The 26,298-nt window shown below is 48.5% G+C and overlaps 1 protein-coding gene across 5 annotated transcripts in view; it reads left to right on the top strand.

Annotated features, from left to right (window-relative positions):
- Positions 1-883: 883 nt before the first annotated feature.
- Positions 884-26,298, top strand: part of LOC137539177 (CUGBP Elav-like family member 1) — a 93,240-nt gene continuing 67,825 nt past the window's right edge. For all 5 annotated transcript variants that reach the window (XM_068261691.1, XM_068261690.1, XM_068261688.1 and 2 more), the window contains exons 1-2: positions 884-967; positions 19,662-19,727. The gene's annotated coding sequence lies outside the window, so the exon portion shown is untranslated. The remainder of the gene's footprint in view (positions 968-19,661; positions 19,728-26,298) is intronic.

Below are 26,298 nucleotides of genomic sequence, written 5' to 3'. Positions count from 1 at the left end.
CCTTACCGACAGCTCCTTTATGAATGATAGCCAAAGAGGCCAAATCACCTCAAAATATTACCGCAAAATTACCGCCAGCGGTAATCTCCGCATTTTTTCTGCATTCACTAAAATTTTCCGTATGCGGTAAAAAGAGTGCGGAAACGGCAATTAAACGTGCGGTAAACATGCGGTAAAAAGGTTGCATGAAAAATAGTTTAAAAAAAAAAATTCAAAGTCCACCAAGCACAGCACTTAAGCCTCCAGACGTCATTAAAATCAATGAGATGCGAAATATATCACCTACTACTTGTAGGTGATAAAAAATCGGTAATTAACGCTGAAATAATGCGTCTGAAATATTTTGTGAATGTTTTTTTTGGGCGGAAATACCGACTTTTGCAGAACTTTTTCCGCATTACTTCCGCACATTTACCGCATGCGGAAACAACAAGCGGAAAATTTTGTGAATCTCAACATGGCGATGTTTTGGTCGCAAATTTCCCTCACTCACTTTACCGCATGCGGGAAGTCATTGAGAATAGAGCCCTTTGTGAATAGAGCCCAAATTGTTCATCGAGCATACTTGTGGCAGTACCGATTTGCATTTTCAATAATTATCGAATCGGATGGTCGATCGGTGCTAAGTTGAGAGATGTATAGCCACCTGAAGACTTATGTACAGACTTTTCTGCTTTTTTGTAAGAAGCTTTGCATTTGCACAGCAGCACCACCTCTGTATTAGCATAAATGTTTATTATTATACATCACAACACAACCCCAGAGAGAGCAGCAGCGCTGCCATCCCGGGATAATCACATTAGTGCCGCTCCCCCTCCTCCTCCTCGCAGATCCCGCCCATTATTGGTGCCCCCCGCTTCCCCCCCTACGGACCGCCTGCTGGTGGATCCGCCCGGAAGTGCCGCCATTTTGGAGCCTCTGTACGCAGGGAGACGGCGAGAGGAGCGTGACCCGGAGACTGCGAGTGGTAAGAAGGGGGGGATATTCCGGGCGGGGGTTCTGTGTGTACCGAGTGTGAGGGAAGGAGAGCGCCAGAGAACACCGCCAGCTGCCGGAGCTCCATCCGGGTAACGGGACCTCCGCCCCACCCCTCCTGCCGGCTAACGGGACACACCGCGGCCGCTACCATCCGAGAGAGGGGAGGCCGGGTGCCCTGTGTCTGCGGAGCGTGCCTGCCGACCATCACCCGCCTGGAGGTGCTGAGACCCCCCCCCCCCCTCCCCGGCGCATGGAACGCAGCGTGTCTGCTACTACCCCATGCATGAGCCCCTCGTGACTGCTGCCCCCATCCTGCTCTATACATGAGCCCCTTGTGTCTGATGCCTCCCCCCCCCCCCATCCTACCCCATGCATGAGCCCCTCGTGACTGCTGCCCCATCCTGCTCCATACATGAGCCCCGTGTCTGATGCCCCCCATCTTACCCCATACATGAGTCCCTTGTGTCTGGTGCCCCCCATACGTGATCCCCTTGTGTCTGGTGCCCCCATCCTACCCCATACTTGAGGCCCCTTGCCTGCTGCCTCTCCTCCTACCCCATACATGAGTCCCTTGTGTCTGATGCCCCCCCTCCCCAATCCTACCCCATACTTGAGGCCCCTTGTTTCTGCTACCTCCATACATGAGCCTTGTGTCTTGTCTGCTAATCAGTAATACACAACCAGTGTACATTGAGGTACTGAGTGTTTACTTTCTATTTGGAGAAAAGTGTGCCTCTGATCCCTGCTCTCTAGCTTACTTTTAGCATGTGGGTAACATGGGATCAAAGTTACTACACTCTCACCTTGCGGCATTTGCATCTTAGGTTTGATTCTGTGCCAGGACACTATCTACACAGAATGTTGGACTTTCTCATAAACATGTGGATTAACAGTCACATCCCAAAATCATACTTGCCTAGGCTTTAAGGATTTTAGATTGTGAGCTCCTGTGAGGGACAAGAAGTGATTTGATACTCTGTAAGGTATTGCTGAAACTGTGAGCTCTATGTAAATGGTTAATGTGCACTATTATGTGCTTGCTTCCCTCTACTCAATACATGGAGCATAGTATGGCTGCCCCCTCGTGCATAGAGCTCACTATTTGTTTCTGAGCACATTTGCTTTGTAATGCAATGCAGGTGACTGTGTATTTTACAAATGGGTGGCACCTGTGTTGCTCTCCATTGCAGAGCTGACCCCATTCATCTATGCTGAATGGAGAACTCTGCATTGCCAGAACATCTGTTCTCCACGCTGGGCAGCACGGTGGTGTAGCGGGTAGCGCTCTAACCTTGCAGCGCTGGGTCCCCGGTTTGAATTCCAGTCAGGGCACTATCTGCATGGAGTTTGTATGTTCTGCCCGGGTCTGGGTGGGTTTCCTCCCACATTTCAAAAACATACAGATAAGTTAATTGGCTTTCCTCAAAATTGGCCCTAGACTACGATACATACATAGACATATGACTATAGTAGGGATTAGATTGAGAGCCCTTCTGATGCTGGGCATACACGGCGTCAGGGGGAGGCTTATCAATCGAGTCTGATGGCTTGATTCATAATATCCGACATGTCCAATCACTGCAGGGATCGATTCCGCGCTCGATACCCGTGGGCGGACAATATCAGCGAATTGAGCGGAAAATGAGAAGGGACGAGCGGGAATCGATCCGGGCCCACGCGTGGGCGAGCGGGGACGCGGCGGGAGTCAATCCAGCATTAGGGACAGTTAGCGTCAAGACAATGTACTGTGTACAGCACTGTGGAAGATGTCGGCGCTTTATAAATACTAAATCATGCTCTGTCTGATGACCCTGTGTATCGCCCACTGATACTAAAATCCACTCAGCACCACACAGGTGGGCCCAGCCTCTCAGGAATGTGAATAGGAAGCAAATCTAGTTTGCATGCAGCTTGAAATTCAGATTTATTAAATTAATTTTCTCATGGTTTTGTTTGGCCTAGTTCCAAGCTGCATATGATTTGCATGGTTTGTATATCATTGACCAGCTCTACTCTCTGTACTTGCTGCGTCTTTCCCTCTAATACACAGGACACAGTATAACTGTTCACTTTGTGTGTAGGAGATTGGTGTACATAATTTGTAACCTTATCGGAGGAAATCCGATACCTACATTAAAAAAAGCTTGACTTTAATGAACATTAAAACTGTGTATAACTACTTGGCTAACTCTTAAAGGGAACTTCAGCCTAAACAAATATACTGTCATTAAGTTACATTAGTTATGTTAATTAAAATGGGTAATATAATCTCTTACCCACCCTGTTTTAAAATACAGGCAAATGTTTGTGATTTCATGGGGGCGGCCATCTTTTTGGTTGAAAGTGTAGGTATGGTTTTTTGGTTGAAATGAGGTGACAGGAACACAATTCACAGTTCTGTCTTGTCCTGATCACCCCTCCCAGCTGTGCACGCTAGGCAATGAGAACATCATCCTCATCAGAAATCCCATCATGCTTTGCACAGCATCAGGGGAAAAATGTCCTGGCAGATTTCTTTGATGGGGCGGAGCCTAGCTTCTCTGCATCTAAAAATGAGGCTTAGGTAAAAAAAAACTAAGTTCTGCTGCTGTGAAACTGTTAAAGAGAACCCTAGGTGGCATTGTATTACGTTAGTGGGGCACAGAGGCTGGTTGGGCACAGTAACACCAGCCTCTGTTGCCCCATCGTGTGCCTCAAAGACCCCCCTGCTCGCCGCTATACCCCCGCAGTGCCGGCGACACGCAGCGTGTCGCCAGCACAATGTTTACCCAAGCGCTGTCTGTCAGCGCCGCTCCTCCGCATCGCCGCTACCCGCCCATGTCCCTTCCCTCCCGCTGATTGGAGGGAAGGGACGAGGGCGGGTAGCGGCGATGCGGAAGAGGCGGGGGAACGGCGCTGATAGACAGCGCTAGGGTAAACATTGTGCTGGCGACGCGCTGCGTGTCGCCAGCACTGCGGGGAGTATAGCGGCAAGCAGAGGGGGGTCTTTGAGGCACACGATGGGGCAACAGAGGCTGGTGTTACTGTGCCCAACCAGCCTCTGTGCCCCACTAACGTAATACAATGCCACCTCGGGTTCTCTTTAAACACCAAGCATTTTCAGTGCTGCTGAGTAGATTTTTAGTCTGCAGACAGTTTCACTTACCTGACGCCAGCCGCTCTGTGCCAGCGCAGTCCTGGAACGATTATCCGGTCTCCCGCAATGGCTGAGTTTTTATTTCTGTGGCAGAGCCAGTTGCCGGTCACTGTGCCTGCGCAGCACGCGTCCTCAGTCCCCGAAGTAGCACGCGGCCAGGGCTGCGCAGGCACAGTGGCTGGCAACTGCGGGAGACTGGATGATCGCTCCAGGACGGCGCAGGAACAGGCAGCTGGTAGAAGCCCCAGGTAAGTGAAACACTCACCAGTTTAGTTAAGGTTCCTTTTAAAGTAACTAGTGACTACTAAGCAGGAGGGGTGCACATATAAGGAAGTACATCCACAGCAAATGACTGTATAGCTAGGGAAACTGCTCTAACCGGCCTACCAAAATAACAAATGACACCACCCCGCACAAACACAATCTGTTTTGCCTCCTCAAGGAGGGTTTAGTGAAGCAGTTTTTTTCAGTGTTCATAGCACTAGTGCTATGCTGCGCATCCCAAGCAAGAGTAATTCGGTGCTCCGGCGATTTGCCGGCAGGGCTGTGGAGTCGGAGAAATTTTGGGTACCTGGAGTCGGTGGTTTCAATAAACTGAGGAGTCGGATGATTTTTGAACCAAATCCGTAGCCTTTGTAAAAATTATGCGTCAGAGTTGTGTCGCAGCAATTTTGGGTCCGATCCTTCATAAACTGAGAGGTCGGAGTTGGATGATTTTTGGACAGACTCCACAGCCCTGATTGCCAGACCCCGAATTACACCTTCCTCCGAGTTGCTATGACTCAGGGAGGGAATAGTATTTAATGCCACCAGGAATTTGAGCAGCAGCAGGTTAAGCCATCATCAGGCTCACCCTGCGCCCAGGTCACCAATGGCACCATGATACATACACAAGTTTTGTCATGGGTACAAAGTGTTAACAGTGCCAAAGTGCAATAACATGCAAATTTACATTAATAAATGCAGTCTTGTTACAGTAAACTGATATAGTAACCATTCAAATATAGTAAATGAAGTGTCCAGGTCCCAGCCAAGCACCATTATAAGTATATGGAAGTAATTCCTGGTATAGTAAACCCTGATATAATAGAACTGTTACAGTAAACCGTTTTTTTGGCCCCTGGGGTTTTCTGCATCTGGCTATAGTGGAAAGTGGGAGGGTGCATGCGTAATACGTTAGAGACCCATGAACCATGGGCAGACTGGCAGCAGATTGTAGCCTGCTCACTATCTGCACACTACTCTGGGACTGCGTGGATTACCTCAAAAGCACCAGCCGGTGAAACCTATACTTCCTGTGTAAGCGGCTGCCTGATTACTGAGGGAATTGCCAATCATCTGTGACTTGCTTGTGCTTGGCTGCAACGCTACAGCATCACCCAGGCTGCATAGAAATGTGGTCAGAGGAGCACACTATCAATACTGTACCTGCATTGACTGGTTAGACCTCTGCTTCCTGTGTAAGCTGCTGCCTGATTACTGAGGGAATTGCCAATCATCTGTGACTTGCTTGTGCTTGGCTGCAACGCTACAGTATAATCCATGCTGCACAGAAATGTGTACAGAGCACACTATCATTACTGTACCTGCATTAACTTGGTAGATCTGCTTCCTGTGCAAGCTCTTGGATGACTAGTGCATGCAAATCCCTGCATGCTGAGCACTGTGCATCTTGATGTAGCAGACGCTGTCTGTGCTTGCTTGCTGAAGAATTGAAAAGGAAAAAAAGGCTCCCAATTATCGACTGAATTAACCACCCTGGTGGTATTGACGAGCTCAGCTCGTCCAGGAAAAACTTGCTGAAAGCGGTATTGACGAGCTGAGCTCGTCAATACTGCCAGGGAGATTTATTGTTTCTCTGCCCCGCCGGCTGCACTTTTCCCTCATCAGAGGGATTCCCCAGGATGGCTGGATGCCTGTCAGCACGCTGTGGGTAGCGATCTGTGCTACCCACAGCGTGCAGAACTAGCATCCAGCCACCCTGGGGAATCCCTGTGCAGCCATCGGAGCAGAGAATGTGCTCAGCAGCATGCGGGATTCCCCTTCTGTGCTGCGGGTGGCTGGTGCGGGGATCCCCTCTGTGGGGGGGGGGGGGGTGTCCCCTGCTGTGCTGGCTGGTAGTGGCCGGTACCGGCGGGGATCCTCTCTGTGGGGAGGGGGGGGGGAGGGGGCATCCCCGTAATGTGCGTGCGGGTGACCCTGTAGTGTGTGTGTGGGGGGGCGGGTATCCCCCCTATGGGGCGAGTCTTGGCCGGTCGGGGACACCCCCTTCTGTGCGGGGGGGGGGAGGTGGGTGTCCCCTTCTATGAGAGCTGTGGGTGGCCTTTCCCTCCTCCCTCTCTGTCCCCCGTGCCCTCCTCACCCCCGATCCTGTGTCCCCCCCCGTCCCGTGTCTCCCCCCTGTCAGTCAAAAGCCCTGCTTTACTCACCTGAGGGCTTTCTCCTGCGCTGGCCGAGATGCACACCCTCCATCTCCATCGCCGAAGTCCCGGTCTCTGTAATTACAGTACGCGGCTTGGTGACGTCACCAAGCCGCGTACAGTAATTACAGAGAACACGAGACTTCGCGATGGAGGAGGAAGTGCGCCGCTTCCGCCGCAGGAGCAAGCCCTCAGGTGAGTAGATCAGGGCTTCTGACGGGGGAGACACGGGATTGGGGGGGGGGGGGGGCACGGGGGATCGGAAGGGATGGGGGGGAAGAGGAGGGAGAGGCCACCCACAGCCCTCATAGATGGGGACACCCACCTCCCCCCACAACAGAAGGGGGTGTCCCCGACAGACCATGACTAGCCCCCATAGAAGGGGATATCCCCCACACACACAGAAGGGCCACCCAGCCACCTGCACGCACAGTATGGGGATCCCCCCCACAGAGGGGATCCCCACCGGCCACTACCAGCCAGCACAGAAGGGGAGCCCCCCCACAGAAGGGACACCCGGCCAGAGTCAGGGGGCATCGGGGGCAATGGGGGGGGGGGCAGAGGCACCCGCAAACCTGGCTCCCTATACATATGACTCCCTACACCTGGCTGCACATCTGTCTCCTATACACCTGGCTGCACATCTGTCTCCTATACACCTGGCTGCACATCTGTCTCCTATACACCTGGCTGCACATCTGTCTCCTATACACCTGGCTGCACATCTGTCTCCTATACACCTGGCTGCACATCTGTCTCCTATACACCTGGCTGCACATCTGTCTCCTATACACCTGGCAAAACATCTGTCTCCTATACACCTGGCAAAACATCTGGCTAAACTATTCCTGGCTAATACATCTGGCTAACTACACCTGGCTGCACATCTGGCTAACTATACCTGGCTATACATCTGGCTAACTATACCTGGCTATACATCTGGGTCTTATACTCACCATTGGCATGCTGATCCCTCGTCGCGTACCTCTGATAGCTTCCCCGGTGCCTTCTTCCATGTCCCTTGGCGGATTTTGCTTCTCCCTTGGAGATCACATGTCCCCCGTCGATCGGCGTTGATAGAACCAGTGTCACACAGCATCATCAAAATCTCGCAGCAAACACTTTTTTTTTTAACCACCCTGGCGTTCTATTAAGATCGCCAGGGCAGCTGCATGAGGGTTTTTTTTAAATAAAAAAAAAAATATTTCATGCAGCCAACTGAAAGTTGGCTGCATGAAAGCCCACTAGATGGCGCTCCGGAGGCGTTCTTCTGATCGCCTCCGGCGCCCAGAATAAACAAGGAAGGCCGCAATGAGCGGCCTTCCTTGTTTTGCTTAGATCGTCGCCATAGCGACGAGCGGAGTGACGTCATGGACGTCAGCCGACGTCCTGACGTCTGCCGCCTCCGATCCAGCCCTTAGCGCTGGCCGGAACTATTTGTTCCGGCTGCGCAGGGCTCAGGCGGCTGGGGGGACCCTCTTTCGCCGCTGCTCGCGGCGGATCGCCGCAGAGCGGCGGCGATCGGGCAGCACACGCGGCTGGCAAAGTGCCGGCTGCGTGTGCTGCTCTTTATTTCATGTAAATCGGCCCAGCAGGGCCTGAGCAGCACCCTCTGGCGGTAATGGACGAGCTGAGCTCGTCCATACCGCTAAGGTGGTTAAATTTAATTCAATACAATAACCTGTATTAAATTCAATACAAAAAAAAAAGATTGCAAAAAAAAAATTGGTTGAAAATTATGGGAAATTAATTGAACCACTTTTTGCACGGAAATCCTGGGGAAATAGAACGCCAGGGTGGTTAAGATCCAGTACTATAGTTAACTTTGTGCTTTAGTATGGTTATAGTAAACTACTTTCCCGGCCCCTTGGAGTTTACTGTAGCAAAGTCCCCAGTATCAGGGATCGCCTGATGCTGCATTCATCATGTGCTCTCAGTTGCTTGAGCAACTGTCCTAAAAAGCACAGCTGCCAAGAGCTACAACATCCTGCAGATGCTGCTGGGCAAGTGGAGAAGATGGGGCATCCCGTATGAGCCAGAGGAGCAGCACCCTGTTGGGAAGTAGTGAAGCTCACCCTAACCCCTGCCCCTAAAGGAACACACCCTTACGAACCTCCTGCATGAGGAGGTTCATTTAGAAAAGCAAAATTAAGGTGCTCAGGTTGCTTTAAGTGTCTGACAGCAGTAAGGCTGTGTTCCCACCTGAACGGAGAATGGAAATTTTGTCCATTCTCCGCTAATTGCTAAACGGACAGTAAACTGATCCTATTTTATAAATGGGAGCCGTACACACTTGCCACTCTGCAATGGATCTGTGGGATCTGCTGCAGTAAGAGGACCACACTTCTGTGCAGTCTGTGATAACCACGGCAGGCAGATGCGTCTGCATCTTCCCTGAGCTACGCCAATTGCCGCTGCTCGCTCCCTGTACATAGGGAAGCAGCATGGCAATTCCTATTGGGCTGCAAAAGACCAATGGGAATCCTTAGCAACCGGGAGAATTCTCATTGGTTAATGGTGGACCAATGAAAATTCTCCTGTTGCTAAGGAGAATTGGCCTAATACAGCCTATGGAGAGCCCCATGCTTCTCCTGGCCTCTGGGCTAATTACAGAGAAGGGCCAAGTGGCGTTGGCACTGGTGAGCAGCGAAGCGGATGCAAAATGGACTGAATTACAATGTCCATTTTGCATCCGCTCAAGTGGAAACAGAGCATTATACTAGATACACATGATGCAATTTTCTGACTGATTTTACTGTAAGATCGATTATTTCCAACATGTCCGATCTGATTTCCCATCGATTTTTCATAAAGTAGCTTGAAAGAGGAAGTTTGTGCAGTTAGGCTTGCAACGCATCCAATAGGACACGTGCAAGCTATTTGGAGCGCACGGCATACCAAGGACTTATGGGTAAATAGCCCCTTATTTCCCAACCACACACCTGAGGTAATTAAGGCTCATTTAAATGACGAATTCGAGTGCTTAGACTCTCGTAATTACGTAATCTCGAGGCTGTCGACCTCGGGAGAGACACCAGAACACACATTAGATTATCACCTGAACTGATTAGGAACAATTGTTTCTGGCAATGGAGATCTAGCAAGCCTGTGTAGCTATAGACCTTCCAGCAGTTTATAGACAAACATGTTATGCAATGGATATCAAGCTGTCACCCTAAAGGAAGATAAGGAGTGATATAGATCAGATGTGTAGAGACGATAGTGAAGAGGAAACTTTGCTGCTTCCAGGATATCTGCTATTGATACTTTGGTCACTTTAAAGGCTGTTCATATAAAATATTCTTATGGTAGTTGTCTTGCAGGATGCCCCTGCTTTAGAGATTGCTGACTTCGCCCCTATGGGAAGGAGAGTGCAGAGGCTAGGGATAGGGCAGGGATAGAGTGAAGGCAGAGTCTAGGGATAGTGCTGGGATATAGTGAAGGCAGAGGATTGGGATAATGCTGAGATAGATTGACGGCAGAGGAATGGGATAGTGTAGGTATCAGTGACGGCAGAGGGTTGGAATAGTGCAGGGATAGAGTGAAGGCAGAGGCTAAGGATAGTGCAGGGATAGAGTGAAGGCAGAGGCTAAGGATAGTGCAGGGATAGAGTGAAGGCAGAGGCTAAGGATAGTGCAGGGGTAGAGTGAAGGCAGAGGCTAGGGATAGTGCAGGGGTAGAGTGAAGGCAGAGGCTAGGGATAGTGCAGGGGTAGAGTGAAGGCAGAGGCTAGGGATAGTGCAGGGGTAGAGTGAAGGCAGAGGCTAGGGATAGTGCAGGGGTAGAGTGAAGGCAGAGGCTAGGGATAGAGTGAAGGCAGAGGCTAGGGATAGTGCAGGGATAGAGTGAAGGCAGAGGCTAGGGATAGTGCAGGGATAGAGTGAAGGCAGAGGCTTAGGGATAGTGCAGGGATAGAGTGAAGGCAGAGGCTTAGGGATAGTGCAGGGATAGAGTGAAGGCAGAGGCTTAGGGATAGTGCAGGGATAGAGTGAAGGCAGAGGCTTAGGGATAGTGCAGGGATAGAGTGAAGGCAGAGGCTTAGGGATAGTGCAGGGATAGAGTGAAGGCAGAGGCTAGGGATAGTGCAGGGATAGAGTGAAGGCAGAGGCTAGGGGTAGTGCAGGGATAGAGTGAAGGCAGAGGCTAGGGAGAGTGCAGGGGTGGAGTGAAGGCAGAGGCTAGGGATAGTGCAGGGGTAGAGTGAAGGCAGAGGTAGAGTGAAGGCAGAGGCTAGGGATAGTGCAGGGGTAGAGTGAAGGCAGAGGCTAGGGATAGTGCAGGGATAGAGTGAAGGCAGAGGCTAGGGATAGTGCAGGGGTAGAGTGAAGGCAGAGGCTAGGGATAGTGCAGGGGTAGAGTGAAGGCAGAGGCTAGGGATAGTGCAGGGGTAGAGTGAAGGCAGAGGCTAGGGATAGAGTGAAGGCAGAGGCTAGGGATAGTGCAGGGATAGAGTAAAGGCAGAGGCTAGGGATAGTGCAGGGATAGAGTGAAGGCAGAGGCTAGGGATAGTGCAGGGATAGAGTGAAGGCAGAGGCTAGGGATAGTGCAGGGATAGAGTGAAGGGAGAGTCTAGGGATAGTGCAGGGATCAGTGACAGCAGAGGATTGGGATAGTGTAGGGATCAGTGACAGCAGAGGACTGGAATAGTGCAGGGATAGAGTGAAGGCAGAGGATTTGGATAGTGCAGGGATCGGTGACAGCAGAGGAAAGCAATAGTGCAGGGATCAGTGGCGGCAGAGGATTGGGATAGAGTGACGGTAGAGGATTGGGAAAGTGCAGGGATAGGGTGAAGGCAAAGGATTGGGATAGTCCTGGCTAACCCGTACTGTGGCACCTATGCTGACTAACCTGTAGTGCGGCATCTTGACTGGCTAATCTGTACTGCGGCTCCAATAGCTGGCTAAACTATACTGGGGCACCTATAGCTAGCTAACCTTTCCTGGGGGCACCTATAGCTGGCTAAACTATACTGTGGGCACCTATATACCTATACTTAGGGAACTTATACTCATCAGTGTGCTAATCCATCATTGTGTATTAAAAATCGTGTATCGAATCAAAATCACAATTTCTGACAGAAATCGTGCAATTCAATTTTTTCCTAAAATCGTTCAGGCCTTGGAGTCTGTACAAAAATCTTCTGACTCCTCAGTTTATGAAACCACGACTCCGGGTACCCAAAATGGCTCCGACTCCTCGATTCAGACTCCTTAGTATAATACTTAACAGGGCTGTGGATTTTGTACAAAAATCATCCGACTCCTCAGTTTATGAAATGAACGACTCCAACTCCGGGTGCCCAAAATTGCCCCGGCTCCGACTCCACAGCTTTATTTCGTCTCCGGTTCCAATTAAATATTTGTTTTTAGTGTCTGAAGCATTTTTAAATACAATAATGTAAATAACCTGGTCATTCACGTAGTCAGCTGACTTTGTTTGGGCACCTTTTGCTGAACCTAGTCTTGCAGCTGCAGCGACCCCAGCTTATTTGCTTTGTTAAATCTGGATTCGTGGACAGGCAGTATAGAACATTTCATAGAAAATCTGCTTGGTTTGCCTATAAGTAGGCCCACAATCTGCCACTTTCTTCATTTCAAGCCATTGGCTATCATTCATAAAGAGGCTGTCGGTAAGGGGAATCAGTGCGGGAAAACACCGCTGGCGGTGTTTTAGACTTCTGGGTGGGCATTCATAAAAAAGTATCCATGTGCGGAAGCACTGCGGAGATTCCCCGAGCTAGGCTGGCGATAGGCAGGCGGTAGGCAGGTGGAGACACGGAAGCTGCAGAGTTGATACATTTCTCCGTGTTCCGCTCTGCTGCAGCTGCCTGGGAGGTCTGTGTGTCTCCATTCACTTGCATTGGTATCGCCACATCAGAGGGAGCGGGACTTCCCGACCTGACACCGCTTGCGGTGTTCTTCATGAATGAACATTTTGCTACATTTGTTCCGATAATCACCGCACAAGGCGGTGATTTATCACTCTGCTCGTTAGTGTCATTTTTTCATGCGGAAAGAGCCTTTATGAATGCTGACTTTGCCGAGTGGTTGGTAAAGTCAGCTGTTTTTAGCATTTCCGCATGCGGAAATGCTTTATGAATGATAGCCATTGTAGATGTAATTCTGGATAGGCAGCCAGATATCTGCACTGTGACTAGTCGTTGCATCAGTTCTTGTGTGTGGCAAATTCCAACCTTTAGGTGTCTGTTGATTTTTGGATTATTTATTGATCAACAGCATGATTGGGAAAGCTATAAACTTTGAGTGGGGGAGGAGCAGCAGCAAGTAGCTGTTTAGCTCTGTTTTGCCTTGAGCAGTACAGTATTGGCAGAGGCAACGGTTTGATTGGTTTTTGATCTGATTTCTGCTGACCACCGATCAAAGCAGGGCTGTGGAGTCGGTACAAAATCATTAGAAGACTCAGTTTATGAAATCTCCAACTCCAGATACGCAAAATCAAAATGGCCCAGACTCCGAGACTCCTTAGTCTAAAGGTCCGTACACACGCTGGACTGGAGGCAACGACTGGTCCGTCGTCACCTCCCAACGACAGTCCGGCGTGTGTACGCACTGTCGGCGGACTGATACGGCTGTTTCTGAGCGATCCGCCGGAGGTGACGACGGACCCGTCGTTGCCTCCAGTCCGGCGTGTGTACAGACCTATATTCTTACCAGGGTTATGGATTTGATACAAAAATAATCGGACTGAAACAGACTCCAACTCCGACTCAGGTACCCAAAATTACTCCGACTCCAGGGCCCTGGATCAAAGTGATGAAAAACTCTATTTGGGTAGTGCTGAATTGTGCTACTTTTGGTCAGCCTTTAGGGCTCTTTAACATCAGGCAACACGAACAGGAGCCGTTCTCCTGCACGCGTTGTCTGCCTGCGGCGTGTCGTCGGGTATCTGCGGTGCGACGCAATCAGCGGCGGTAGATGGTAATTAAACCCTACGGAAAACGCCGGCTCGCGGGTGCGTTGGAGGAAAAACTGCGCCCGGGTGCGTCGGAACCGCAACGCATCGAAACGCAGCGTCGAGTGTGAAAGGTAAAATGAAAGTCTATGGACTTTCATCTTACCTTGGTTAACGCAAACGGCTGCCGTTTGCGTTAACGCACAAAGTCTGCCCTAATGTGAAAGAGCCCTTAGCTACATATGTTGCTGCTCAGGATTTTGGTTTGTAATTGTCTTGGGTGAGATTCTAGCTTGAACATGTAAATGGTCATTGCAATCTAAAGGCCCCAATCCACCACGCTATTTTCCCGACTAACGATTTTTGAGCGGCGAACTATTGTTTCTGTGATCTCGTTACATGGGTACAGTTGGGTGATCACGTGAGTGGAGTTAAAGGGACTCTTAAGTCAGGAATAAAAAAAATTAGTTTTACTTGCCTGGGGCTTCTACCAGCCCTCTGCAGCCACCCCGTGTCCTTGCAGTCACTCGCAGATCCTCCAGTCCCTTGCCGCAGATCCTCCGGTCCCTTGCCGCCAGCTAGTTTAGTTTTTGCTGACAGGGAGTTGGCGGGCTTTCTGCGCAGGCCTAGCCACGCGTATCCTTCTTCATGTTCCCTTCCTCAATAGCGTCCTACACAGGCGCACAATGCTATTGCAGATGGGAACACAAAGAAAAATGCGCATGGCCAGGCCGGTCGGGCCTATCAGCGAAAACTAGCGGGGGACTGGAGGCTCCGCGAGTGACTGCAAGGGCATGGGACGGCTGAATGGGGCTGGTAGAAGCCCCAGGAAGGTAAAACTGATTTTTTATTTTTTTTATTTCTGGCTTAAGTGTTCCTTTCAGCAATGTGCATCAATAACGACCGACATGGCAGATCTGATCTTTAAGATCCTTGAAAGCTCTGCACAAAGTACCGCGACTGCTTGACTTCCTGTTCGAGCCTGTCGTTTACCCGGCGGCCCGAATATTGAGCGTGGAGTGATTGTCGACGGGGGGCGTTGCTGAATCCATCTTCTGTTGGGGGTGAGTATTTAGCTCATGAGGTGACCACTGTTGTCATGCTATTGTTCCAGCAGTGAGGCATTCTCCTCCCTAACCCCCCTCTCCTGGAATGGAACAGTCTGACCGTTGTCATGTATCATCTCTGTACAATGATCATTCCTTAAACTGTCCCCCCAAAACCAACATTACCAACCATTTTTTTGGGTAACGTTTAGGGCCTACTGAAGCACTTTCTGCAGCTTTTTCTGATCAGCCCTCGGCGAAATGATGCAACAACAAAATCGCGTTATTTTGCAGTTCACAATTGTGAGGGGTTTCTGAAGATCTGGAAGCCGCTCCCTCGTGGGCTCAGGACCTTATTGAATGTCTGTATTGGAACTTTACACAGCCTCGTGCACACGCTAGATGGTCCTCAGCTGAAGCGGTGTGGTTAGATGCTACATGAAGGATCGGCAAAATGCTTTCATGTTCCCCTGTGGCGGTCAAAACATGAGGCGGTTGGTGAACGACTGGAACCAATGTCAAATTCTTCTCTGCTCATTTGCAGATAAATATTTACCACAGGTTAAACGTGATGCCGACAAAAGCCTGTGTGAACAAGGCCTAAGACAAATCCGACCAGTGTTAGGGCACACAAGAAGCCACCTGTAGTGTAGGTACATAGCAGCATACACAAACAGCTGCTGTGAAACAACTGAGGACACAAAGGAAAATTGCCCTTCCAGAAAACTTCCTGTACTCCAGAATTCAGTGCTCAGAAATTATACAAATCTACAGGTGTCTGTAGTGTTTAGAGGGCGAGAAATTACACTGGTTTGCTACCTGGAAAACTCGACCAAACTCCAACCTCCTCAAATTGTCTTTATAAATGCTGTATGCTGTTCAAGAACTAAAGTGTGAAAAGGCCTTGTTGCTAAAGTTAAATACTTCATTTCTAGTGGCAAGGGGCCAGAGTTCCCCTGCAGATAATGCTTGCCTGCCCGTCCTGTATAGCTCCAAGTCTGGCCATGTGTTGGTATTCCCAGCCCCCACTAGACCAAGAGAAATTGTCATGTTTTTCATCTATTTATCAGAAACAAGTGGTTTCTGTGCTCTTCTGTTAGTGATTTCCTGTCACATGGTGTGGTGCTCTCCCAGAAGATGCAGCATGTTTGTATTTGCCACAGGCTTTTTCCATGAGAATGTGCACAGACTGTCAGCTTAGTGAGTGTTAAGTATTTACAGGGGGGAGGGGGGAATAATGTCTTATACTTTCTTTCCTGGGACATCACGCTAGATCAGTGATGGCTAACCTTGGCACTCCAGCTGTGAGAAAACTACACATCCCATCATGCCTCTGCCTCCCCAAGTTATGCTTAGAGCTGTCAGAGTATTGCAATGCCTCATGGGACTTGTGGTTCCACCACAGCTGGAGTGCCAAGGTTAGCCATCACTGCGCTAGATCATAGGATGGTCTGTTGAATTGCATTCTAAAGCTTTGTATACACGTACGGGTCGCCGGTTCATGTCGCCTGGTGGGGATCGGGATCTGATTCCTTGGGGGGGAGGTAGTCTCCCCCATCCATGCTCCACATACAATCTGGGTTGGGTGTGTGGAAGGATTGTCTCCCTCAGATTTGAGCTGAAAGGGATCTATTTTGCGCTTGAATCTGCTTGCCATCTATAAGTGTATGGCCACCTTTAGTGCTTGTTTACATCACAAATTTGAAAAAGGCACATATGAACTTGCATATTATTAGTGATGGAACAAACAGTTCGCTTGGCCCTGTGACAAACTGTTTGCCAACAAAACAGTACATGCAGCTACTTCCGGGTCGGCACTCAGTGAGGTCTTTAAATAATGCGCAAGGGACAGTGGTGTGCGCAGAGTGCTTCTGGCAGCAAGCATGCTCAAGGATGCAAGGCGCCAACCAGAGTGTACGCATTACTTAGAGAGAGCCTGAGGTGGGCTCAAAAAAAAAATAGGTTACCCGATTTCTGGGGAGTAAATCAGGTAGCCGCAAAAACCGTCACTTCTGTGGGCCGCACTGGCCCACCTTCACTTTCGTGACCTATAGGTCACGACGCTGCAGCGAGAGACCGTGTATCTCTCACAGCATGCAGGGGGTGCGGCCAGGGAGAGACATCTGCCCAACGGCAGCTCTGGAAACCCTGTAGGAACTCCTCTGGCAGGCGTTTTGAACAGGGATTTCCTTTGCATAGCAACAGAACGCATCATCAGCTACATAGCTGACATACATCTGTACAGGCCAGCCATCTGTCACCCTAGGGGATCGGGTTGAGATCCGACAGGCAACATAAAGTCAAGAGGTGTGTGTACACGTCTTGACAATTGATCTTATCTTTTTAAGAAAGGAACAATTGATAGAACCATTTAAAAAAAAAAGTGCTGCTCAGCAGAGCTATGGAGTCGGTACAAAAATCATCCAACTCCACCTCCGATCCCTCAGTTTATCATTCTCAGTGGGTGGACTCGCCTCCCTTCTGGAAGAAATGGCCGGACAACGGGCAAGTTACTTGCAGTTTAAAGTAACAGACAGAGGCACTATACCCAGCTCTTGACCAGACAGTGTACCCTCCAAAAATCGTTTGCCTGAAGAAGCGGGACTGTTTCCCGTGAAACGCGTTGCACTTTTGGAGTTATTAATAAATGTTACTTTAAACTGCAAGTAACTTGTCCGTTGTCCGGCCATTTCTTCCAGAAGGGAGGTGAGTCCACCCACTTCCCCCTTTTTTAACGATTTTAATTAATTTTACTCTACCTGGCGCCTCTGTTATCCTGCTACAAAATTTAATCCACCCTTGGTGGAGGGGTGTAACCGCTGGTGTGCACTAACCCATTGAAATACATTAGTCAAGCGTTTTCACAGGCGGATGCAGTTGGCAGAACTCTGCTAAAACCGGTCGGTGTTCACTGGGCGCCACTGTATTTCCTTTCTCTCCAGGGATAGGTCAAAGGTTCACTGGCCTCCTATGTAAAATCGTTTAGAATGCTGAGTAAAGTGTGAACTGCAAATATTAGAGAATGATGCAGTGTTTAAAAAAAAACAAAAACACTATATAACTGAAAATAAAAATGAGAATATTTTCTTTGCTACTAATGTTCTAGTAATTATCTGTACTACACAACAAATGCATTATATCATATTTTATTTTCGCTTCAGTGTCTCTGTTATCCACATGTAGAAAAGATATTAAAATGACTACCTCCTTAACCACCCTGGCATTCTATTAAGATCGCCAGGGCGGCTGCGGCAGGGTTTTTTTTTAATAAAAAAAAAATTTCATGCAGCCAACTGAAAGTTGGCTGCATGAAAGCCCACTAGAGGGCGCTCCTGAAGCGTAATTCCGATCGCCTCCGGCGATCAGAATTAACAAGGAAGGCTGCAATGAGCAGCCTTCCTTGTTTTGCTTACCTCGTCGCCATGGCGACGAGCGGAGTGACGTCATGGACGTCAGCCGACGTCCTGACGTCAGCCGCCTCCGATCCAGCCCTTAGCGCTGGCCGGAACTATTTGTTCCCGGCTGCGCTGGGCTCCGGCGGCTGGGGGACCCTCTTTCGCCGCTGCACGCGGCGGATCGCCGCGCTGCGGCCGCGATCAGGTAGCACACGCGGCTGGCAAAGTGCCGGCTGCGTGTGCTGCTTTTTTTCATCAGAATCGGCCCAGCAGGGCCTGAGCGGCAGCCTCCGGCGGTAATGGTCGAGCTCTGCTCGTCCATACCGCCCGGATGGTTAAGGCTGGTTTCACAGTGGGACGTTAAAGGGAACCTTAACTGGCGGGGAAAAAAAAATTCACTTACCTGGGGGCTTTCCCAAGCCTCCTGCAGCCGTCCTGTGCCCGCGCCGGTCCTTCGGTGCCCTCCGGTCTCCCTCCGCCGCTAAGTTTCGTTTTCGGACGACTGCCAGTCGTCCTCGGGCAAAGCGTCCTCTTCCGCATTCCCCGTCGTAAAGAGCCGTAAAGCAAGTCCGCATGACGCCAAATCCGGAAGAAGAGGACGCTTTGCCCGAGGACGACTGGCAGTCGTCCGAAAACGAAACTTAGCGGCGGAGGGAGACCGGAGGGCACCGAAGGACCGGTGCGGGCACAGGACGGCTGCAGGAGGCTTGGGAAAGCCCCCAGGTAAGTGCATTTTTTTTTCCCCACCAGTTAAGGTTCCCTTTAAAGTCCCACATACAGCAGCCAGTAACGCAACCTTACTCACAGCACTGTAAAATCAATTGTGCTGTTCACAATGCCCACGTTGCGTTACATAGTAACGCAGCATGTTTAAACAAAGTGCTGCATGCTGTACGTTATACTGGGCTAAGCAGCGTTAGACTGCTTGCACATGCTCAGTAATGTTGGAGGAGGAGGAGGTCTCTCCTCCTCCTCCTCCCACATGGCTAATTAATATTCACTGCACTGCAGAGACTGGTGGTGGGACTGTAGTGTTGATCAGATCATAAACGAATCGTTTTTGTGAGTCGAATCATCCGGATCATCACAATGAAAGATTCGGTTCACAGTGGATGTGTCTGGAAGAAACAGGAACATACAGAATGTACAGTGCAGGGAAAGTCCTGTCCTGCTAGTCATTTCATCCAGTCTGCTTCCCTAGTAAAATGATTCAAATGATTTGGTTCAAAGATCCAGGTCTTTTCAATGATCCGATTCAAATGATCAGAATCCTTAAAAAGATCCGGACTTCCTATCACTAACCTGGAGCGGCTGCTTTGAGAACTGCATAACGCAGCTCAATCTGACGTCCAACTTCAACACCACCATACATTGCGTTAGGGGCACGTTATGTGACCTTAACGTCCCCTAAAACGCAACGTCGTAGTGTGTGAAAGTAGCCTAAAAGATGTTTGTCTTGTGGATAAAATTTTGATGGTTAAAGTTGATTCAACACACCAGTCAGCTGGGAGCATGCAAATGTGTGACTGATACAAAGTATATATTAGTCGTTTACCTCATCTAGTAATGAATGCCAATGAGGGAATTCTCCTGTCTACCAGTATTTATTGAAACAAAACTGGTCATGGCGTGTGATTTCATTATTGCTTAGTGCGCAGTGTGAGATATTTGTTTGTACACTTTACTTTTCAGTATGACTTGTTTCATGGTGTGCTTCCTTGTTTTTCTTTAACTTCCTGTTTTAATTTTACTGATGATGGTTTTTGCTCCACAGGCACAAGGCTGAATATCAGGGTCTCCAGAGCTCCGGGCCACAAATCAGAGTTCAGAGAACATTGATGTAAGTCCTCTTCTTGTGCAATGACCATTGTTGGCGCAGTGTTGTGTGTTTCTCTTTTTTTTTTTTTTTTTTTTTTGTATAATTATTGTCCACTTTGGCGACACTCCTTTCCCCCCCACACTTCCTGCATAGTTAGGTTGGGCAAAACATACTGCGTTTCAGAAGCCACTCTGTCCAACCCAGGAGCCAATAGAACATTGCCAGTTCTATTGAGCCAGAGGAAAACTTGCACCCAAGGCTTATAAGGTGCATAGGTTAAAATGTAGATATGATTGAGGAAAAAATGGTATCCAACAAAAATCTAATTATAAAAGAACACCCCCATACTTTAATTTTGCAAACGTTTCGATTCTGATAATTTGATCGACTCAGACAGTGGCATGACATGACCACCCAAGTGAACTTTTGATTGATTTTTCAGCTGAAATTGGTGGAAAGGATCGATGGAAAAGCTTGGTGGTAAGGGCTGGATCAGGTGCCCAGCAGTAACAGTGTTCCATTGACTGACAGACTGGGCTGATGTCCCCACAAGTGTGACTCCCTTACAACCCCCCCCCCCCCCCCCAAATCCTTGGTGAGTGTTGAAGGCTCACCTGTTGTCATGCCGGCGTGAATCCTTGCTTTCCCCAGTGCACAGTCTGAATGTTGCGCACATGCTTATCTTCACTATGAATCTTCTACAAAGGAGTCTGCTGCAATACAGGAAGTGCTTCATTTAGAGTGGTTTTCAAAGCAAGAGTCCAGTGTCGCAATAGGGGTTTAGGGTCTGCAGTACAGATGTAACTTCTGAAAACGTCCATAGCTTGTGGCCTTTTGTTGTAGTGTAAATCGGATTTCAGGAAGTCCAGGTGTTTTGTAACGGGAATGTTTAAGGCCATATATACCGCAAGATACCAGGCTCAGTGCCTGAGGGAGTGAGGGGGAATAGTTCTATGTCACACAAGTTTCATTTATTTACTATATTTGCTTTATCTGCTCATTGCTTGATATGAGTAGCTACATCCAGCAAGGTTTTAAATTGTAGCAAGTGGGGGACAGCCAAAAGCACTCTAACTCTGAATAAAGAACTTCATGACGTGTCCTTGGTTTGGATATTGAACAGGAATAATGTGTGATAATTTAATAAATGCACATTATTTATTTTAAGGGGGGGGGTTGCTCCGCCCCTCTCGCGCCGCCCCTCACTCCTTTTTAAAGCAGGCCTGAACTCAGAACTTCCTCTCAGCTCTAAAAGAAAAGCAACAGCATAACCATTAAAGAAAGACAGCTTTTAGAAATCCTGCAATAAATCTAGTGTCTACTTCTGGCCTTCATGGAAGCAGACATAGGGTTAACATCCTGTATTTACAAATTGGCTGCTCTGCAAAGGCAGACGAGATTCATGACCTGACACAGCTAAGATCAAATTACAGGTGTAATTAGTCACAGATGAGCGGCAATTAAACATGCTAAACTCTCTAAATGCATACAGGGCACAATTCTCCGTTTTTCCTTCTGTTCAGTGCAAGAGTTCTGGTCCACTTTAAATGGGAGTTGGTTCCTAGAGATTATAATGGTGTGACTATTACAGCAATAGCTACTTGTGTCACCTTGGCATTTCAGTAACAAGGTTTTACCAGGCTCTGTTCTCAGTCTTAGCATCTTACTTGTCCCTCCACTATGTTGGATTCGTATATGTAGATAAGGCTGTCCCCATGATGGCAACTAAACAATCTCAAAAGCAGCTTTCTACCATGGATTTCCCGTGAAACGCAAGGAAGCATCGGGAGACTTTCCTGCAGGTGTTGGAATCCTGAGGAAGTTTGATATTGCCAATAACCCAACAGCCCTGATTTTTCTGTGACTGTTTAAATGTAGCTAAGCTGAGGAATTACGGTTGCTAGCCTCTGACTTAGTACTGTGTTCTCAAGTACATGCATCACTCCTACATCAATCACTCACTCTGGGGCCCTGCTCTGAATGCCTCTAGCAGTGTAGAGAATGACCGGTACATACCATGCTACAGGCTTGTAAATACTTCCTGCATGCCTTTTGGAAAAATACTCAGAGCCCCGTCCTTTGGGTCACACCTTTTTGTAAAGAGTAGCAAGTGCAGTTGTATAAGCAACCTTCTGTGTGACAAGCCGTCACTACTCTTCATACTTTTATAGGGAACCTGGCAATTTTCTAGACTTTGCTAAAATACTTTGCATGCTTAGAGACAGGGCTTGTGGACATTAACTCATAAATGCCTTTTTTTTTTTTTTTAAATCTAATCATCAAAAGTGGGCATTTTTTTTTTGTCCGTGAACCGCTTGCAATTTATATATATACGAGCCATTTACACTTGTCACTTTGCAGCATCTTTTGCGGTTAGTGGACCACACTTTGTACACCCTAGACAGGTGGAACAGTTCCTCCATTTAGCCTATGGGGGTAACTCATCTGTCCCAGGCAACAGCCAGACCATCGGAGTGGACATCACGCACTCTGCTCCCGCTGATCTGGTGCAAGTGGGAACTGAGCTTAATGGTTGCTGACTATGTAAAACATTTTATAGTAAGCAGTGTGTTAGGAATAACTGTACACCTGCTTATTCATGCAGTTCTGTAACTGCCCACTTGTGTGGCAGTAGTTGAAAGTATAAAATTGTGCAGATACAGGTCAGGAACTTCAGTTATTGTCCACATACGTTAATGGAATGCGAAAATATTGTATATTTTTACAATGGCATGATTGTTGAGCCATAGGCAAACATGGGCATTACCTTGCACATCAGTTGTCCTTTCACTTATAACTGACAGAAACTGATATAGTGGAAAAGGGTCCTAAGTTCTTTCAGCTTCCAGAGACACAAGTCTGACAAGATCTAGTCACCACTGGTGAGCTTCTGAGAGGAACAGATAGTAAGGTGTATGTGGGATTCATTTGCAGGTGCATCATGTGGTTATTTTACATTTTATACAGTTTAGGTTCCCTTTAAGCCCCAGAGAATAGCAACCTCTATGATTTTTGTAAAGGTGCGGCATTATGCCACCATCTACAATATATCCATTTGATTCCTTTGCGTGTATGCTGGTTTGTAATGCTGAAGTACAACATATGGAAAGTAAAATGACTGGTTTCTAAACTGAGATCTATTAGTGACTCTAGCTTGTATAAGCAGAGAGAGCCTCAGGGCACTGCGTGGCTGAACTCCTAGTCACACGTTCAGCCGTTTGCCTAATAGGTGTGAGCTCTTACTTGGGAACCATTATTAAATAACTGAAAGTGTGCTGTTCATTGTTTCTGAAATCTCTTCTTTACCTGAATAATAGTTCTATTTTAATCTTTAGTGATTGGCAGGTAATTGATTGGGCGTCCTGCCTGCATGTTTTACAGGTGGTTAGTCTGTTTGAAGTCCATTTTCCATCTAATAATTTATAGCAGTTTATTTTAGGCTTGATGCTTTCAGTGATATCGGTTGTGCTTTGTTTGTTCAGTATAAACATTTTAAGGGGTATTAATGTGAGCCTGCTGTGCCGGACTAAACCCATAAACTTCTGACTGAAAGGGTAGCCATGTCACATTCTAGGGCTAGTTCACACAGGCGCCTAAACGCGGCAGTTGCGTTCATCATTCAAGCGCTGTCCATTCAAATGAATTGAAGCACTTTTTTAAAATGAATTACGGCTTTTTGCATCCATGTGATCACTGCGCTAGATCCAATTGTCTCGTCCTGGATGCTATGTGTCCATCACTTGGATTCTGTACGCTGTTTACATTTTCTTTTCTTTATTGCTGTTATGATCGGTACATGTCATGCAATTTTTGCTTTAGATTCTACTTCCGATTGATCAAAAGATTGGATCGGGCAAAAAATTGTTCAGCCTACTGATTGCCACTGACAGATTCAAACTCAATCGATCTTTCTCAATCAGAAACAAATTGGACAGGCTAAAAATATTGTGCGTTTTGCTGGCTATATTGATTTGAATTCTAGTTATCGTTCCGTGTGTCCTTTCGATAAACAATCAGAAAATTATCCGAAATCTGGAAAAACGCATCCATATGTATACTAGCTTTCTTTTATAGCTGAGCGATGTAAGATCTGACTATCAATCTGAAGTAAATTGCATGGTGTGTACCCAGTTTCAGGATTTGCCTAATTCATTTAGGTGTTTAGCCGCTTCAGCCGCACAGATGTAATGGTCACGTCCGTGGTTGCTGTAGCCACTCCGATAGACATGCCTGTGCATTCCGTCAGATGTGTGTGATCCTGATGGCCCGCGAGTTAGGAGGGATTGGAGGAAGGGGACATGAGTCCCCTGAGCCATTCTATGCCTGTTGAGTGAGAATTATTTCTTTTGGGCCCGTTTCCACTTGTGACGCATGCATCTGTGAAACGCGCGGCGTCACATCCTGGTGTGCGGATACTGAGACGAATCCCATCAGCCGTGCCATGGACGGCTATGGGATTCACAGCCTCCCGCACCATTTTGGTTGAAAATGCCAGCCGAATTGCTATCGCAAACTATTTTGGCCAGCGGTGGCATTGTTCCCTATGGCAGTTTCCCTGCGGAGAAACTGTGTATTCGGCACGGAAACCGCGCCAGTGGAAACGGCCCTTACAGTTAGTAACAGTGGGCCAGGTTTATCAAAGCATTACCGACAGTTTTTTCTTCTAAAACTGTTCTAACCAGCAGAGGAACTGTTCTGCATGATGGGAAGAAACTTCTCAAATCCCACGTAATACCAGCAGTTTAACCTACCAAGCAAACGAGATAAACAGAGGAACACCAAGAGCCCCAATAGTGTAGTATGTATTGACAAAGGGGGTAATGACAAAGAGTAATAGTTGTTATACTCACAAACATGGGTCACCAATAGGCAACCACTGTAAAGGCAGGTGGGGAGATTATCCTGACCCCACTCAGGAATAAGAAGTCGCTCTCTGTAGATAGTAGAAAGGGTCGCAACCCTCCACCAAGGGTGGATACAATATTATATAAGAGAGAACAGAGGCGCCAATAGGATAAAAGGGGTTTTAAAGGAGCTTAAAAGCCAAAACTTGGTAATTAGAGGAGGCAGTGGTGGACTTACCCCCTCCAAGCAGACACAACATGACTGTACATTCAGTCTATTTATTAACGAACTCCAGATAAAACAAAGCAACGCGTTTCACGGGTCAGCGCCCGCTTCCTCAGGCAATAGAAAAAGGAGTTACAGCATCTAGCAAAACAAATGACACTCAGCGCCTCTGCCAGCCCAGCGTTCAATCTCCCCAGGATTTCTGTGCAAACAGTGATAAAATTTATTTTTAAAACTTTTTTTTTCCCTGTAACTTGCCAAAATGTGTCAAGCAAGGGTCTAGTATACAGTGCAGGAGAGTATTGATGTGTATGCATGTTTATGCTGTTCACAGCATGTTTTTTTGAACGGACATTTCTGTCCATACCGCTAGTAGTGTTGGGCGAACAGTGTTCGCCACTGTTCGGGTTCTGCAGAACATCACCCTGTTCGGGTGATGTTCGAGTTCGGCCGAACACCTGGTGGTGTTCGGCCAAACTGTTCGGGTTCGCCCGAACGGCTCAATGCCTGGCCGAACAGGGCCTCTGTTTGGCCGAACAGCGCCCTGTTCGGCCGAATACGGCCCCCCTATGGGGTCGCAGGCATAAGGGGGGAGCATGCCGCGATCGCAGGGGGGTCGGAAATTCCCCCCACCCCCTCCGCTAGCGCTCCCCCCTCTGCCCGCTTCCCCATACAAAAGTTTAAGGAAAGTAAAATAGTACCGGTGGTAGTGGCTGGCAGTGGCACTGTGAAGTGAGTGAGGAGGAGGAGTCCGGAGAGTGACGCGTTGAGGGAGGCCGGGCAGCGGGCGGTTCAGCGGTAGTACCCTTGTGGTTCTTCCGCCCTTTCTCTGACCTCACGTCCTCTGCGTGATGACGCATACGAGGGTACGCGTGACGCGTACCCTCGTATGCAGAGGACGTGAGGTCAGAGAAAGGGCGGAAGTACCACAAGGGTACCCGCTGCCCGGCCTCCCTCAACGCGTCACTCTCCGGACTCCTCCTCCTGACTCACTTCACAGTGCCACTGCCAGCCACTACCACCGGTATTATTTTACTTAAACTTTTGTATGGGGAAGCGGGCAGAGGGGGGAGCGCTAGCGGAGGGGGTGGGGGGAATTTCCGATCGGGGCATGCTCCCCCCCTTATGCCTGCAACCCCATAGGGCCCCCAAAAGCGGGATGTTCGGGGTTCGGCCCGAACATGCCGAACATCGCGGCCATGTTCGGCGAACGTTCCCGAACCCGAACATCCAGGTGTTCGCCCAACACTAACCGCTAGGGAGGTTAATGTGGATTGCTAGAGCTGCACTATAGTTAAGAAAAGTGCAAATCCATCCCTGAACTGCCGTGGATTAAGAAGTTTCATAGCAGTTCTCCAGACACTCAGAACCTGCTGACAGCAGATGTGTTGGTTACCTCAACATCAATTTCCCTCACACACTGTACTGCCTGACAGACCTTCCCAACTCCTCCTAACAGTTTAACCACTTCACCTCCCTTGCAAAGGTAAAGAGAAAGAAAGCCCAGCTCAAAGTATAACAA

This window comes from Hyperolius riggenbachi, chromosome 11 (genome assembly GCF_040937935.1).
Source record: "Hyperolius riggenbachi isolate aHypRig1 chromosome 11, aHypRig1.pri, whole genome shotgun sequence".
Classification (NCBI taxonomy): domain Eukaryota; kingdom Metazoa; phylum Chordata; class Amphibia; order Anura; family Hyperoliidae; genus Hyperolius; species Hyperolius riggenbachi.
The sequence above is the reverse complement of the archived record's forward strand: the minus strand, read 5'-3'. Positions and strand labels throughout refer to the sequence as shown.